Raw genomic sequence first — 14,022 nt, forward strand, 5'->3', positions numbered from 1 at the left:
TTTGTTTAATGGGGAGAAAAACCCCTTTGGTAATGGAAATTATTGAAAGTGTTTAGTATTAAAGCAGATATTGTGAAGATAAATGTTTGTGTAGCCTCAGATGCTTCATTGTGCATTGACCCTTGTCTTCAAGCAGGCTTTCTACACAATTGCAAGTCAAGAGAACATCTCTGGCAAACCTGGATTTTAAAGATGTTTAAGCTGTAGCCAAGGGCCAAAATAAATCTGCTTTGCTGCATAGGGTTTTTTTAGGTCTTTTTTCCATCATTGGGAAAGTATTAAAAAGTGTGAGATGTCTAAACTCCTAAAAATAGCAAATTAGGAAATTGGCTTAATGGAAACTTCCTCTTTTTCATCAAAGATATACTTGAAAAATATGAAATTAGTTTATATTTAATAAAGGTTTATGACAAAACTTCTCAGGAATCTATATATCTGCTAACCAGAATAACTCATGCTCTTTCAAGATAGCCACTGAGCCAGAATTCCTGACTAAACAAGATGCTGGTCTTATTACCCAGAGAAAAATCAAATCTAAATCGGTCCTTGGAGTATAGTTTCTGCTTTTGCAAAGCTAAATACTAAACCCATTCTTTATGCTTAGAACCATTTGGTATGAAATAGCATAAATGGTTTAATCTTTGTTATTACTGAAATTTAGAATAAAAAAAGTTTTCACCTGAAGTGAAATACTGGCCCCTTTGTGAAGACAATGGGAAGTTGTGGGGTTTTTTACTGACCTCCACAGAGTGATATTTTTTTGTCTCTCTTAGACAAAATGTAGTGAACTGTCCCAAATCCTTACTCAAGCAGTAACCCAGGAACTCAAGTTATTTGTCTTCTGTGGCAAACGAGTCAGTGGTGACTTGTGCTATTGCTGTTGATCTGGTTGTGAAAGACCTGATGTCCTAAACATCTCAGGAGGGTGAAACACTTTTTAGTCATTTGAATACTTGTCCTGGTTTTTTTTTTTTCCTTCTTCTATTAAGAGTTTAAGTTTTTTAGTGTGGAGGTATTTGTTTGTTGTCTTTCTTACTGAAAGAAAATATGTAGACTCCATCTCAGAATTAACTCTTATTAGGATATTTTAAAAGAAAGGAAATCACATTTGTCCTTAAGTTAATTCTTCTAGCAGTGCAATTACTGGTTCAAAAATCCATGGATGAAGATGCTCTTGCTTCAGACAGTGAGATTGCTACAGGATTACACTGCTAAACCTGCATTCCTGGACTTTGGGCTTTTTGCTGAATCATTGTGCAATGTTTATATTACAATACAAATATTTAGAAAGTTTGAAAGACCTTCGAGGATAGGTAATTACAGTTTGAAATCAAATGAGAATGCTATATAGACTTCTGCCTGCATGTATATTGGAAATCATCTGACTGATGGTGATTTGCAGAATTACCCACATGTGGAAATTGACCTTAATCTGTTTAGTAGAAGTTTAGAGATTCATAGAATATTCTGAGTTGGAAGGGACCCACAAGAATCATGGAGTCCAGTGGCCCACACAAGGACTGAACCCACAACTTTGGTGTTATCAGCACCATGCTCTGACCAACTGAGCCAATCTCAGTTATAAGCAACTAACAAGACTGCACAAACCTGCTTTCAATATTCAAAATTAGAGCATATACCATGCACAGTTTCACTTTTTTATAGCACTTGAGGCTCTAACTTCAAATGGTTTGAATAGAAAATTTCCTTAGATATTTAAAATATTTCAGTGATGATTTCCTCATACAGCTTACTAGTAAGAAAAGTGTGTGTGGTTTTTTTTCATTATTAAGATTTTTTTTTTTTTTTACATCAGAAATAGGGTCCCTCTAAGATTGACAGAATTAATAAGTCAAGAAAGCGGAGGTAATCCTGAGGCAGTTCTCCTGAGAGAACTGCAGGATGAATGCATAAGGGATTTGGGTAAAGTTTTGTGGTGTGTTTGATGGTGGTGACCATGAAATGCATTTACCTTATTACACTAATTGCAGGCTTGAGGAAATGAAAATGTAAAAAAATAATACAAGCATATTATACAACAGGAGACTGAGGAGTGGTTGTTAAAAGGCAGGCTAAATTGTAAAAGATATTTTGAATTTCAAATTCTGGAATAGAGGAGGAAAACCTCCACGTTCCAGAGCATATCCTCCCCAAGCTAGTTTACAGAGCCATGTTACATTGGTTTGTTTGTTTGTTTTTTGTCTAGACTATTCCAGGTACTTTTCCCTGGAGCTCACTCTCAGTTAGATGTATTTGATGGTAGGAAGCTGAAGTGATGTATCCTAGTCCAGAGGGGCAGGGTAAACACAGGTCCCAGTTATAGTCTCTGATAACTGATTTTTTTTTTTTTTTTTTTACCTATGCATGTAACTGGTCTGACATTGAAATTCCTCACATAGTAGGAACAGCAGCACTAATTTTTGGTGATATACTTCAAAGATACAAGCATATAACTTTCATAAATGCCACAATCAATATTCCTTTGAAAGGTCACTTTGTGTACTGAATAATATTTATATGCATGTGTACATAATTTAACGGTTTTGGTAAAGGCCCTTCAGAAGAATAATTCAAAGGACAGAAGATGATATCTTACTGTGAGAGACTTAAAAAGCTTGATTATGGTTTATAATTGCTCGCACAGGGAGAAAATAACAAGTACTGAATGACTCTAATCTAGTAGTGAAAAAAGTAAGAACTAATGCTGAGTAAAAACCCTGCAGTCTTAAATGAGAAATTAGGCTCTAATGAGAGTGATTAACCACAGCAGCAAGCTACATGCAAAAGAATGGGCTTCTCTTGGTTTTCCTATGTAGCAGGTAGATCAGATGATCTAATAACTGTGTCTGAGCTTGAGAGTCATGGATCAATGACTGTTGTATTATAATTCTCACTTCCTTTAACTGATTTTCAGACTAGTAATATGTGAGAGTGAGGATGATCAAAATTCCTTTCATTATCAAGGATGAATTCTCCAATTCTGTGTGTTATCTATGTATTGCACATCCTACTGCCTTTGCAAACTGAAATGGATATGAGTTGGTATTTACCAGAGTACCAACACAACTCTTGTTCCTCATGCAGGCTGCACCTAGAAATTTTGGGTATTGCTGTGGTTTCCTCACAAATTAGGCTTTTTGAAAAACACCATCTACTTTTTAAATTAACAGAAGGCTCTAAATTTTGTTAAAGAAATGGGCTGGATGTTTTTAGTTCTGGCTTATGTATGTACGACTCAGATGACAAACTCTTGACTGTTTGGCCAGGCTTCCCTTATCATCGACCAAGAGAAACAAGCTCAAAGGATAAATCAACTTTTTGTGAGACAAGTGCACTAAGCTCAGGGGACTGACCCTCTGAAAGCACCTGGCTCTTCCCCCTTGATTCATGTGGGTAATTAAACTTGTTTGGATGTTTAAACCTTAGATGTCTGAAGTAAAGCATGATAAATCCCACTCATATTTCTGTTCCAAAACCAGTTTTATTGATAACTTAAAAAAAACGCGAAGAACAAAGAAAGGTAGACTCTTTTTTGATGGCTTCTGCTCCAAATATTTCTCTAACAGCCTTCTTAGCATATGCATTGATCAGGAGGTTTTCACACTCAGTGTTTATTTCCAGAGCCTTCTGTTGAACACAGCCACATGCTTTTGTTTGTAAGCATCTGAAATATCAGGATTAGGTAGAATATTGGCTGAGATGACTTGTAGAAGAGGGAATTTCCCTTCTAATTCAGGATATTCTATGCGTCTTTATTCTTGGGGCTATCCTGTGCAGGGGCAGGAGTTGGACTTTGGTGATCCTTGTGAGTCTCTTCCAGCTCTGGATATTCAATGATTCTATGAATTTATGGTTATGCTGTAAATGTTAGTTGTTGCTTAAGAGAAAGCTTTAAATTCTGAAGGAAAGCTTAGAGATTAATTTCTGTGCATAATTACTTAGAACAATGTGAAGTAAAAGTTTTCCTGTTTCAGTCTAGTGTTTGAAATATTAGTATCCAGTCCCCACTAATAACCATTAGATGTTACACAGAAGGAAAATAAAAACCTTCAGTGTACTTATCCAGTTATTGAGAGCTGTTTAAATAGCATTATCTATCCTTTGGAATATGTGCAGGTTATCTTTTAACTAGGAAACAGAAAATATGCAACACTTCTGCTAATGAAAATCTAAGACTTTATACCTCTGTGGTTCATAACACTTAAGAAATTCACTAACTTTCAAACACTGTTATGTTAAGGGAGTGGTGATGCAGGTAGATAATTTTGCACTGTACAGAGAAAGAGCCAAAGCAAGCCTGAAGTTCAGCATTGGTGAAATATTCCTTGGAAGCTGAAATTTTCTCAGAAAAACATAGGTTTGCACAAAAACATGTATTGGGAGCAGAGATACTATTTAATTTTAAAATAAGTTATTTCAAAAAATGTATGTTTTTAAAGGATGACTTTCTTTCAGGACAGTGTACAAGTCAGTATTTACCCAACACCCAAATGAAGGTATTTGAGAGGAACCTAAACCTATACAGGTCCTTCCTTCTTCCCCTTCTGTAAAAAAAATGCATGAGGAGGAGGTTAAAAATACTGTGCATGCTTTCTTACTGTTACTTTTTCTTCACAAGTCCATCAAGGTAAAAGAAACATGTTTGCATATCTTTATTTCTCTCTCAGCCAGCAGACCTTAGGACCATTACAAGTTTCATGCAGTAGTTTGGAAGCATCTGCACAGCGTTGGTGTCTGTTGAGTTTCATGTGTGTTGGACCCAAAAATGTGACCCTAAGTCTGGCCTGTAGCTGTTGTAGGCTCCTTTATAGCCACTGGTAGAAAGCCATTGAAGAGAGGGGGGAGCAGAGTGCCAGGTATGATTTGGTTACCCTGGGAAACATCAGTCACTCTGCTCCTAGGCCAGAAGCCTCGTTTGGTTGCCTCAGGTTCTCTCACACCTCCTTACTGACTCACAAGAATGGCTTTTGAAATAATTGCAGTCGGTAATAGAGTTATAGGATTAATTTAATAATGAATGAACACACTAAATATGAAGTCTGTGCTCCCTCCTCTGTCTTCTGTAGTGTGCAAACACAGGCTTTAAGTGAGCTGATTAGAAATAAGTTCACAGTGATCAGCAGGATAGAGTTGACTTCCTTATGCTTCTCTACCACCAGCCCTGTTATTGTCCTTCACTGCTGAAACCCTGTTCTGGTAATTCCAGTGAAGGACTGTGTAAGTGGAAATGCTGTTAATCAGATGGTGCTTGAGGAACAGTGCTACTGATTAATTATCCCTGTAGATCTTTTGTTCTACTACAGGTACATCTAGAGAACAGGCAAAATTTTCAATTATATGTAGGCATTTATTTTTCAAGGAGCTTCTCAGTATTAACGCATCAGAAAATCTAGCAGACTGCAATTTATTATTTATTTTCTTCTCAGCACCTTCTGAGTATTTCAGGTCTAGTGAGCAGAACACAACTCTGCATTAGTCTGTGTATCTGTGAATGTCTTTTTCCTATTAGCTCCATGTAAGAAGCATTCAAATTTAAAAAGCCTAAAATTTAAAAAGTATAGTTTATTACATGCCTCCTGATCGATTGGTATCTTTCAAAAGAACAATCAGAATTTCAATTCCCTGGCCACAATATATTTGGTTAGAATGGAGCAAGCCTTGAAAGGTTTACAGCTTTGATTTAGACAGCTACTCACAAGTAGTACAAGCCACTGGCCTTTAAGCAAAGAGAGTTCAAAATTTTGTCATTAGGGTCACATTTGCAAATCAGGGCTTCTATGGTTGTGTGTGTATATATATATTTTTTAAAAAGTGTATTTCTTAAGCTCATGGCTCAAGTGAAACATGGGCAGATGACTGGGGTGGGTTGGCCTTGGCTGACCACGAGGTGCCCACCAAGCTGCACCATCAGTCCCCCTCTTAACTGGGCAGGGGGAGAAAATGTACTGAAAGGCTCCTTTTGTGGGTGGAGATGTGGAGAGGGAGAGATCACTCAGCAATTACTACCACGGTGTTGATTGAGGTAGATATGCATTGCTTACCACGAAAAGCTCCAGATGGATGGTGTGAATGCCTCAGTGCTTAGGGCTGATGGACCCTGGGTCCATATACGGTGAAGAGGAGGAGCAGATCTGACTCACAAATTGCTGGAAATGGTGTTGTGGGTATAGATCAGGCCCCCAGTGGGTCTTGGGAGCATCTGTTCAGCTGTGTCTCCATCCTTCACTTCAAACTTAACTGGATATTAGGAAAAGTTTCTTCACTGGTGGTCAAGCATTGGAACAGGCTGCCCAGGGGAGTGGTGGAATCACTGTCCCTGGAAATGTTCAGAAAACGTGTAGATGTGGGCATTTGGGGACATGGTTTAGGGCTGGACCTGGCAGTGCTGGCTTAACGGTTGGACTCAATGACCTTGGAAGTCTTTTCAACCTTTATGTTTTGATGATTCTTACTCTCCTGACCAGGCCTGTAGGTTGGTGACAGGGTGCCACACTCCTGCACCCAGTTGTGCAAAACAGGCACCTCTGATGACTTAAAACCAAAGGAAGGTTCTAACAGATCACCTGCTCTCCTCCTGGTTAGAGCAGCGATTTGTGAGCAGCACAAGAACTGCCTCAGTGTTCCTCCTTTGGGTGCCTTTTACATTTACCAGTGCTTTAATTAGGTGTAGCAAAATTCCTTTAAGGGCAAATCCATCCCCACCTCCTAAGGCTCTGGTGAAGCTTGTAAAATATTTATCTCTTAGATTTCCAGCTACTGTGTTAATTTTCACCCGGCACTTCCCCCTTCAAGAAGCGAGTAAACCATATTGATGAGCTTCTAACATTCATCCAGAGCCAGGTATTTATTATCCCATTTCAGTTTCCCATTGACCCAGTAGGTGGTACAGCTTTTGATTTATATTTGGATTGCTGCCTTTCCTGTTTTCAGGGTGTTTTTTCTGGTTTTTTTTGTTTTTTATTTCTTTTTCCTTTTTTTCCCCCCACCCCCTTTTTGAAAACAGCCAAAGTTATTTGCACCAGCAAACTCTGTCTGTAACCAGAGATTGCTCATGAATGAACTCATATCTGCTGTTGTGACACCAGAACAGCACTCTCAGCAGCAGCAGCAGAGCAAAGGGCCCTGTGAGGTGGTGGTTGCCAGGCTTCAAATAAGATATCAGACTTCAGGCTTTGCCACAGAGGAGTGTTTAAAAGCTCTGTGCTACAGGAAGCCTAATTTCCATCTCTGTCCCGATAATCTGAAAGGGTAATGACTGCATGGTTTGTCTAGCGAGGTTCTTGGTGCTGCTGTGCTTTCACGTGCAATTTTTCCTTTCCCGTCAAGTTCCTGTGTGGCATCACTGTGTGTTATTACACAGCTGCTTCTCTTTACCCCAGAGAGAGAGAGGCATTTCAGCAGAAGACAAAGCAATTGCTGTTCTTCAAGCATGTGAAATTCCCTGGGAGTAAAGAGCTCCTAATCTTCTGCCTTATTTGACTTTAAAATCTTTTTCAAACATCTGCAGACTTAAGATCCGCTGTTCAGATATTGGTAGGGTTGCATCCTTAAATTATTATATCCTTGCAGATGACTACTTCTTTTCACCTCCCCCCACCCAGAAAAAATATTTTACTGATCTCTTCTAGAAGAAACAGACTTTCAGGCTTACTAAATCAGACTAAATATTTGCAATTAATCAGTGTACTAGAGGTCATTTGTATTTGAAACTGGAAAAAAAAAAATAGCCTTAAGATTCTACCAGATGTGCTCCTTCTGCCTGTTCTTGGAATGATTTATATTTAATTTGTGTTTATTCCTACTGTAGTTTTTCAGCTGACTTCCTCCATTTATACCAGAAGATCTGACATAAGTGTTTTGGTAAAATTAGATAATAAGTAAACAATCTGTTACGCAAACAAGATGCTAAAAAACCCCACCACAAAACACATCCATACACCAAGAACCTATTTTTTTTTCAAGAAGGAAGATGGATCATCTTGGCAATTTCACATAACACAGAATGAGGACCGTGGAGTGACCCTGATGAAGCTCATTCAGATTAGCCATGTGTGGTGTGCAGGCTCCTTCCTGTCACAGAAAAAGTCTAGTCATGAGCTGCTTCTGGTTTTCAGTATCAGCCAAGCGAGGCTTAGAAATAGCTCCTTCAAGGATATTAATTTTTCCAGATCCTGAGGATTGGTCTCTGTGTACAGAGACCTAAAAATAGTCTTCACACAAAGGTTCTCTGTGCATATATGAAATTCACTTTCCTGCTGCTCAAGCTCTGTAGCCTACCTTCATTTCAGCAACTTTACCTTTTTTAAATTTGAGGGTTGAAAGAATTTCCAGAATGTAGAATAAGTATTTTGCACGTTAAAAGGTTTGTGTGTCATGAACAGGACAAGTCATTGCCACACTGGCTGGGACGATGAGTTGGAGTGCTTCCCTAAATGGTGGACATCAGATAATGAATGCAAATGAAGCAAAGACATAAATTTAAATAGGTTAATTAAAAGTCATTAAGTTTTTTATGACATTCTCTGGTTCATAGAATCACAAAATGGTTTGTATTGGAAGGTACCTTAAAGATCATCTCATTCCAACACCCCTGCCATGGGCAGGGACACCTTCCACTAGACCAGGTTGCTCCAAGCCCATCCAACCTGGCCTTGGACACTTCCAGGGATAGGGCAGCCACAACCTCCCTGGGCAAAAGAGCTGAACAGGCTGTAAAGAAGTGGTGCTTCTCATGTGGGCATCTAACAAAGTTTCTTTTGGTTCTGATTCTCAATGGTTGATTCCACAAACCTCAGTTTCATACCTGGATATCAGCTTCTAAATCTCAGTGAGATGGTGCCTGGTTTGGACACTGAGCTTGACTTGGAGTGAGAGTATTTTAGCTAGGAAAATTTAACAGTGACAACCCAAGCCAATTGCTTGTAGCAGCACTTCCATCCTATTTCCCACCTCTCATATTAAGTATGTTGCTATGGGACATGCTATTGAATGTGTATGTCTGCAGTGTGTTCACCTATGTTCAGAGAGACATATCCTAGGTTTGTTTCCTCTCTAATAAAAGTTTAAAAGGTAATTCTAACTCCCATTTGGGCCAAGAGTAATTGCACTTTGCTCATTACCAACGGTAACAAACAAACACTGAAGGCAAGGGCCACACCAAGTGGAGCATAGAATACCTAAATCTGATGCCTTTTTTCTTCATATTTTATGTATGTAGTGAAATCCCTCTGGACATTATAAGTGATAATCTGATAACATTAAATTGTCCTGCAAGAAATTATTAAGCCTTAGCTAAATTACTGTGCTATGATTGCATTGAGTACAGCACAAGGAATCCCAGTCTTGATGCTGGTGCTTGTATTCATTCAGCAGAATAGGCTCAAATGTCCTTTCCCCCTCAAAAAATGCAAATTCAACAATTTTTTTCTGGATAAAAGGATCTCAAGCCTTGTTTAAAAGGCCAAGGAAGACATTTCCTGCCTTTCCTTTCCCTGTGTAAGTATTGTGCTTGTTCCAGCTCTTAACAATATTATTTCTAGGGAATCATCACGGATTTTAAGTTTGAATTTTGTAGTCTCCAGCTTACAGCTCTTGTTAACAATACAAAAATAAATGTTAGGGTGTTTGCATGCAATCCTGTGGAGTGAATTAGCCCAGACCTGCTACCAAGTATTTTTATTTTACACTAGAAAAGCATAGGTGATGAGAATATTACATTCTGTTTGACTAGGAGATGCAAGTCTAGAAGGTGGAACAGTGATATCTTTTCTAAAGTTTCATATCATGTCACTTCACAAGCGCCAGAACACAGCAGAGAAAGTCTGAGGAAGGCAAGTAGAATCTGTCCCCAACAACACAAACACCACAGGGAGAATGGCTATTAGGAGAGTACACTGTTGGGATAATACATAGGAAGGCTTCAGGGGGAAAAAAACAAACAACAAACCAGTCAAAACCCCCCAACAAAAACCTATCAAAACCCAAAGAGTGATATTCAGATTATAGATGTCTTGGAATGTAAAATTCCCTGCCCTATTCATTAGCCAGCACGTTCACAGAGCTGCCTGTGCAGACAGATGCAAATGCTGTGTTCCATCACAGAGAACAGCGTGGGGAAAGAGGGAGCAGCTCCACTGCTCTGGTGGGACTGAGAGATGTGCTTAGCAAAGCCAGAGCTTTTGGTCCTTTTAATAAAATGACAGTAATTTGACAGTAATAAACATTAGGCTGTCACTGTAATGTAGCAGTTTGCAAATAATGCTGACATTATCTTATGCTTCATGTCAGAATGTGGGTCTTCTGTATCAGCTGATTAATAGGGAAATTGGATGAAATTCTTTAAATCTGACAAAAAGGAGCTTGGATTGTGCTGGGAATGAATTTTGTTTTCACCTGTTCCTTTTAAGCACTCGTAGTGCTTTTTCATCTGCTTTTTGGGGTTTTTTTGGTTGGTTTTTTTTTTTTTCCTAATTTTGAGCATTTGTGCAAAGTTGTGACAAGTTCTACATAAATGGTAATGTTGTCTAAACTATTGAAAGTGCCATTTAAAGAGGTCCTGGAAGTGATTTTTTTTTTCTAGAAATAAACAGTTCTGAAGTAGTGAAGTTTTGCTTTTTGTAAATAGATCTTTTGGGGGGGGTTTATTGGTTGGTTTCTGTGTTTTTTTGGGGTTTTTTAAAGTGCTTTCATCATTAACTTCTGTCTCCCTGCTGTCACAGATTGTTGCTGTTCCTCCATAGTAGTGATCTAATACAAATGATGATCAGCTTTCCAGAATTCATTTTAGAACTGAGGGAATTATGGACACAGAAATTTGCCAATGCCTTGCCAGGGATTCCCTTTGTCACAGCAGCCAATCATTGTGAGCCAGGCAATCTGTCACAGCACAGCCCTCCTAACCACCTATTTCCAAATCTTATACTTCTCTTTCTTTCAGGATTTCCTAGAAATGAATCTGACTCTAACTGACAGGCACCAGGAAGATTTGATCTTTGCATTCATAACTGTGTACAGCTCAAATGCATTTCTTGCCACTGAAGATGAGGGTCAGGAGCTGGCTAATGGACATTTATACAGATACCAGACAAAATTATCAGTTGTCTTCTTTTCAAAGAAGGCAAACTATCACCATGTAATATCCCCCTTCAGAGGTGTTTGAGCTCTGTGCTGGAAGCACATTTGGCTCATACTGGTTGCTGTGTGTGCTGAATGTGGAGAATGATGGATTCCCACCTGTCCATTCTCTCAGATCACTCCCCAAAATGGAATATCCAGCACCAGTGTGCCCATTTCATGGGGTCAACAGGTTAAATGGGACCCCAGGAGACCTCTATTGAAACTTCCTTCTCGAAATAAGGTCAGATGTGGGATCCTGTAACACTGCTCAGTTTGATCCATTTGGGTCTTGAAAAGCTCTAAAGATGAGAAGGCACAAGGTAGCTGGACAATCTGCTCCACTGCCTGGCCATTCTCATAGGGAGAAAACCCTCTTTCTATTCAATGTGGGACTCTGATATCCTTCCAGCACACACCACTGAGAAAAGCCTGGCTCCGTCTTCCTGAGGAGCTTCCCATGGGAGCTGCTGTAAGGTCCCCCAAGGCCACCTCTTCTCCACGTTGGACACTGCCCATCCCTCAGACTCTCCTCTAGAGCATTCCACCCCTGATCACCTCAGAGTCTTCCACAGAACTTGTTCTGGATTGGTGATGTGTTTTCTGTACTGATCTATTCAACTCTTAGTTAAGTCAGAGGAAATATGAATTAATCACTTAAATCCCTGTGAACCTGATACCAAGTGCTCAGACCTGTTCTGTGAATGGTGATAACCTGCCCTTTCCATCTCTGAATCCCATGGGCAAGAGGACAGGATTATCTTGCTTTCAGGATGAGGGATACAAACATATTACTCAAGCTGCACAGAGGTGGTCTAGTCATTCAGTGACAGAGTCACTTAGTCCTTTCCTAGCTTTGCTGGACTGGACTCCAAAAATCCATTTGTTTTTGCTGGCATGAGATGACAATGATGATTGAATTTGGAATGAAGTGCCTCCCAAGAGTCACTTGACATCCTCTACAGGAAAGTCAGCAGCCAGTATTAAAAATCAATTAGAATTTTCACAGCACAACCTTTGCCATACAATGTACAATGACCTTTATAGGCCAGAGAAGAGCCATTTTAATGTACTATATAATGCCAGGTGGTAATGTCTTCCCTCACTTAGGTGGATCATGATTAAACTCAATTATCTCAGCCACCAAATGACCTTTATCCATCTCCCACAATTTAGTGAATAGAAGTTGGTAAAAGCTAACAGGGTAGATACCTCATGTTATGACAACTTCTCCTTACAAGTGGGAGTAAGGCACTTCTGATATGCAGTGGCTTCAAGCAAATTTTGTATCCTTCCAGATAAAGGAGAACTTGTTGAGATGCAACCAGGTTACTTTTGCATCCTACGTGTACATTTTCCATTCCTCTTTTCACTGTCATGCTGTGTTGGAGGTGCTCAGTAGATAAATATTTTCCATTTAACAAGAGTAGGAAGAGACATTTATCATACCCAGCTGGTAGTCCAGTAAACAAGGGGGAAATTTATCCTCCTTATTCACCTTTGGAGGCTTTATTCAAAGGACATCCAGTAGTCGATACTATGCAGAGCCACAGTGCAAGAAATGGCCTTTGCAGTAGTTGTTTATCTCCTTGCTGATGCAGTAGCTTTCCATGATCCAGACATTTGCTAGCTCTGGAGGTCTGACAAAAAATGTTCTGAGGTTAGTAGTAAAGTGAAATATCACAGTACAGTCTCCTCTCATGTGCAAGTAGATTACTTCATCTCATTTACCCCACGTTTAAATCCATGCCGGGGGAAGACTAGTTGATAATTCTAAAACACATATATTTTTCAAACCTCTTCAGTTCAACCTGAGGAGGGATTTATCATTTACAATTGCATTTTTACTGGGAAAGTTTGAATTTTACAAGGCCCTAGCACATATCATCCTGATAAGACTTCTTGACAAAGTGTTTCTGTTTCTTGCAAATGTTCCTCACATTACTGTGTCCAGGATACCAGAGTTTGAAATCTGGTTTAAATGAAAGCTGATTTGAGCTCTGCCTGTGGAACAGGGTGTGGTTAACTCTGCACTCCAGTAAAGCAAACACAGCATTTAGAGTATTTTTTTTTTTTTTTTTAAGGAAACAGCACAACTTTGTAGTAATTGAGTATTTTGCTTCTCTGGTTCTTCACTATGTTTCCTTTCTATTGAAATACTCTGGAAGTAAGGGAAGGGCAGTTTTATCATACCCTGTTCCTATGGGCTCATCTTTTCTTCTCTTGCTGATTTTCGCTCTGCTCACAGTTTGGCAATGCCTAATAGTTTTTCTCTATTGCAATTGTCATTTGGAGCTCTCATTTGGCAAAGCTCTCCTTAAGATGTTTTCATTTCCTCTCCAGACCCCAAAGATGCCAGCATATGGCCGTGAAACACTGTCACTGAATTACTGTCTCTTTTCATGGTAATTACTTTAGACTTTTGGACTACAACTATCCTGGTTAATTGAATGGCACCAGGGGATGTTCCCAGCAAGGGGAACTTGATAGACTGTCCTGTTAAATGGCTCCTGCTATGATTTTGGCCCCATCCAGTTGGCACTCTCCCAAATGCAGCCTGGACACAGTTGGGGAATCAGCACAGACCCGGGACCATTCCCAGAAAGCAGTTTGGATGCCCACCCTGTTTCCAAGGCTGGGAGAGTTTAACAGTACAGATATAGGCAAATCTGTGCCAAAGAGTGATCCCAGACATGTAGCATAATTGTCTAGCCATATTGTAACCCAAAAGCTGGTTTGGAGTCTTCCTTTCTGTCTTTACCTAAAAAGAATCACGATTAAGGACCTTAAAAAAAACCTACATGTTTTTTTAACATGTATAAGACATAGCTTGGGAATCACTAGAACTGTCATTTTCTGTGACGGCTGAATTGGTGCTGCTCATGAGTATCGCTGACTTTCCAGCCATTG

Source organism: Coloeus monedula (assembly GCF_965178545.1).
Source record: "Coloeus monedula genome assembly, chromosome: 1".
Classification (NCBI taxonomy): Eukaryota; Metazoa; Chordata; class Aves; order Passeriformes; family Corvidae; genus Coloeus; species Coloeus monedula.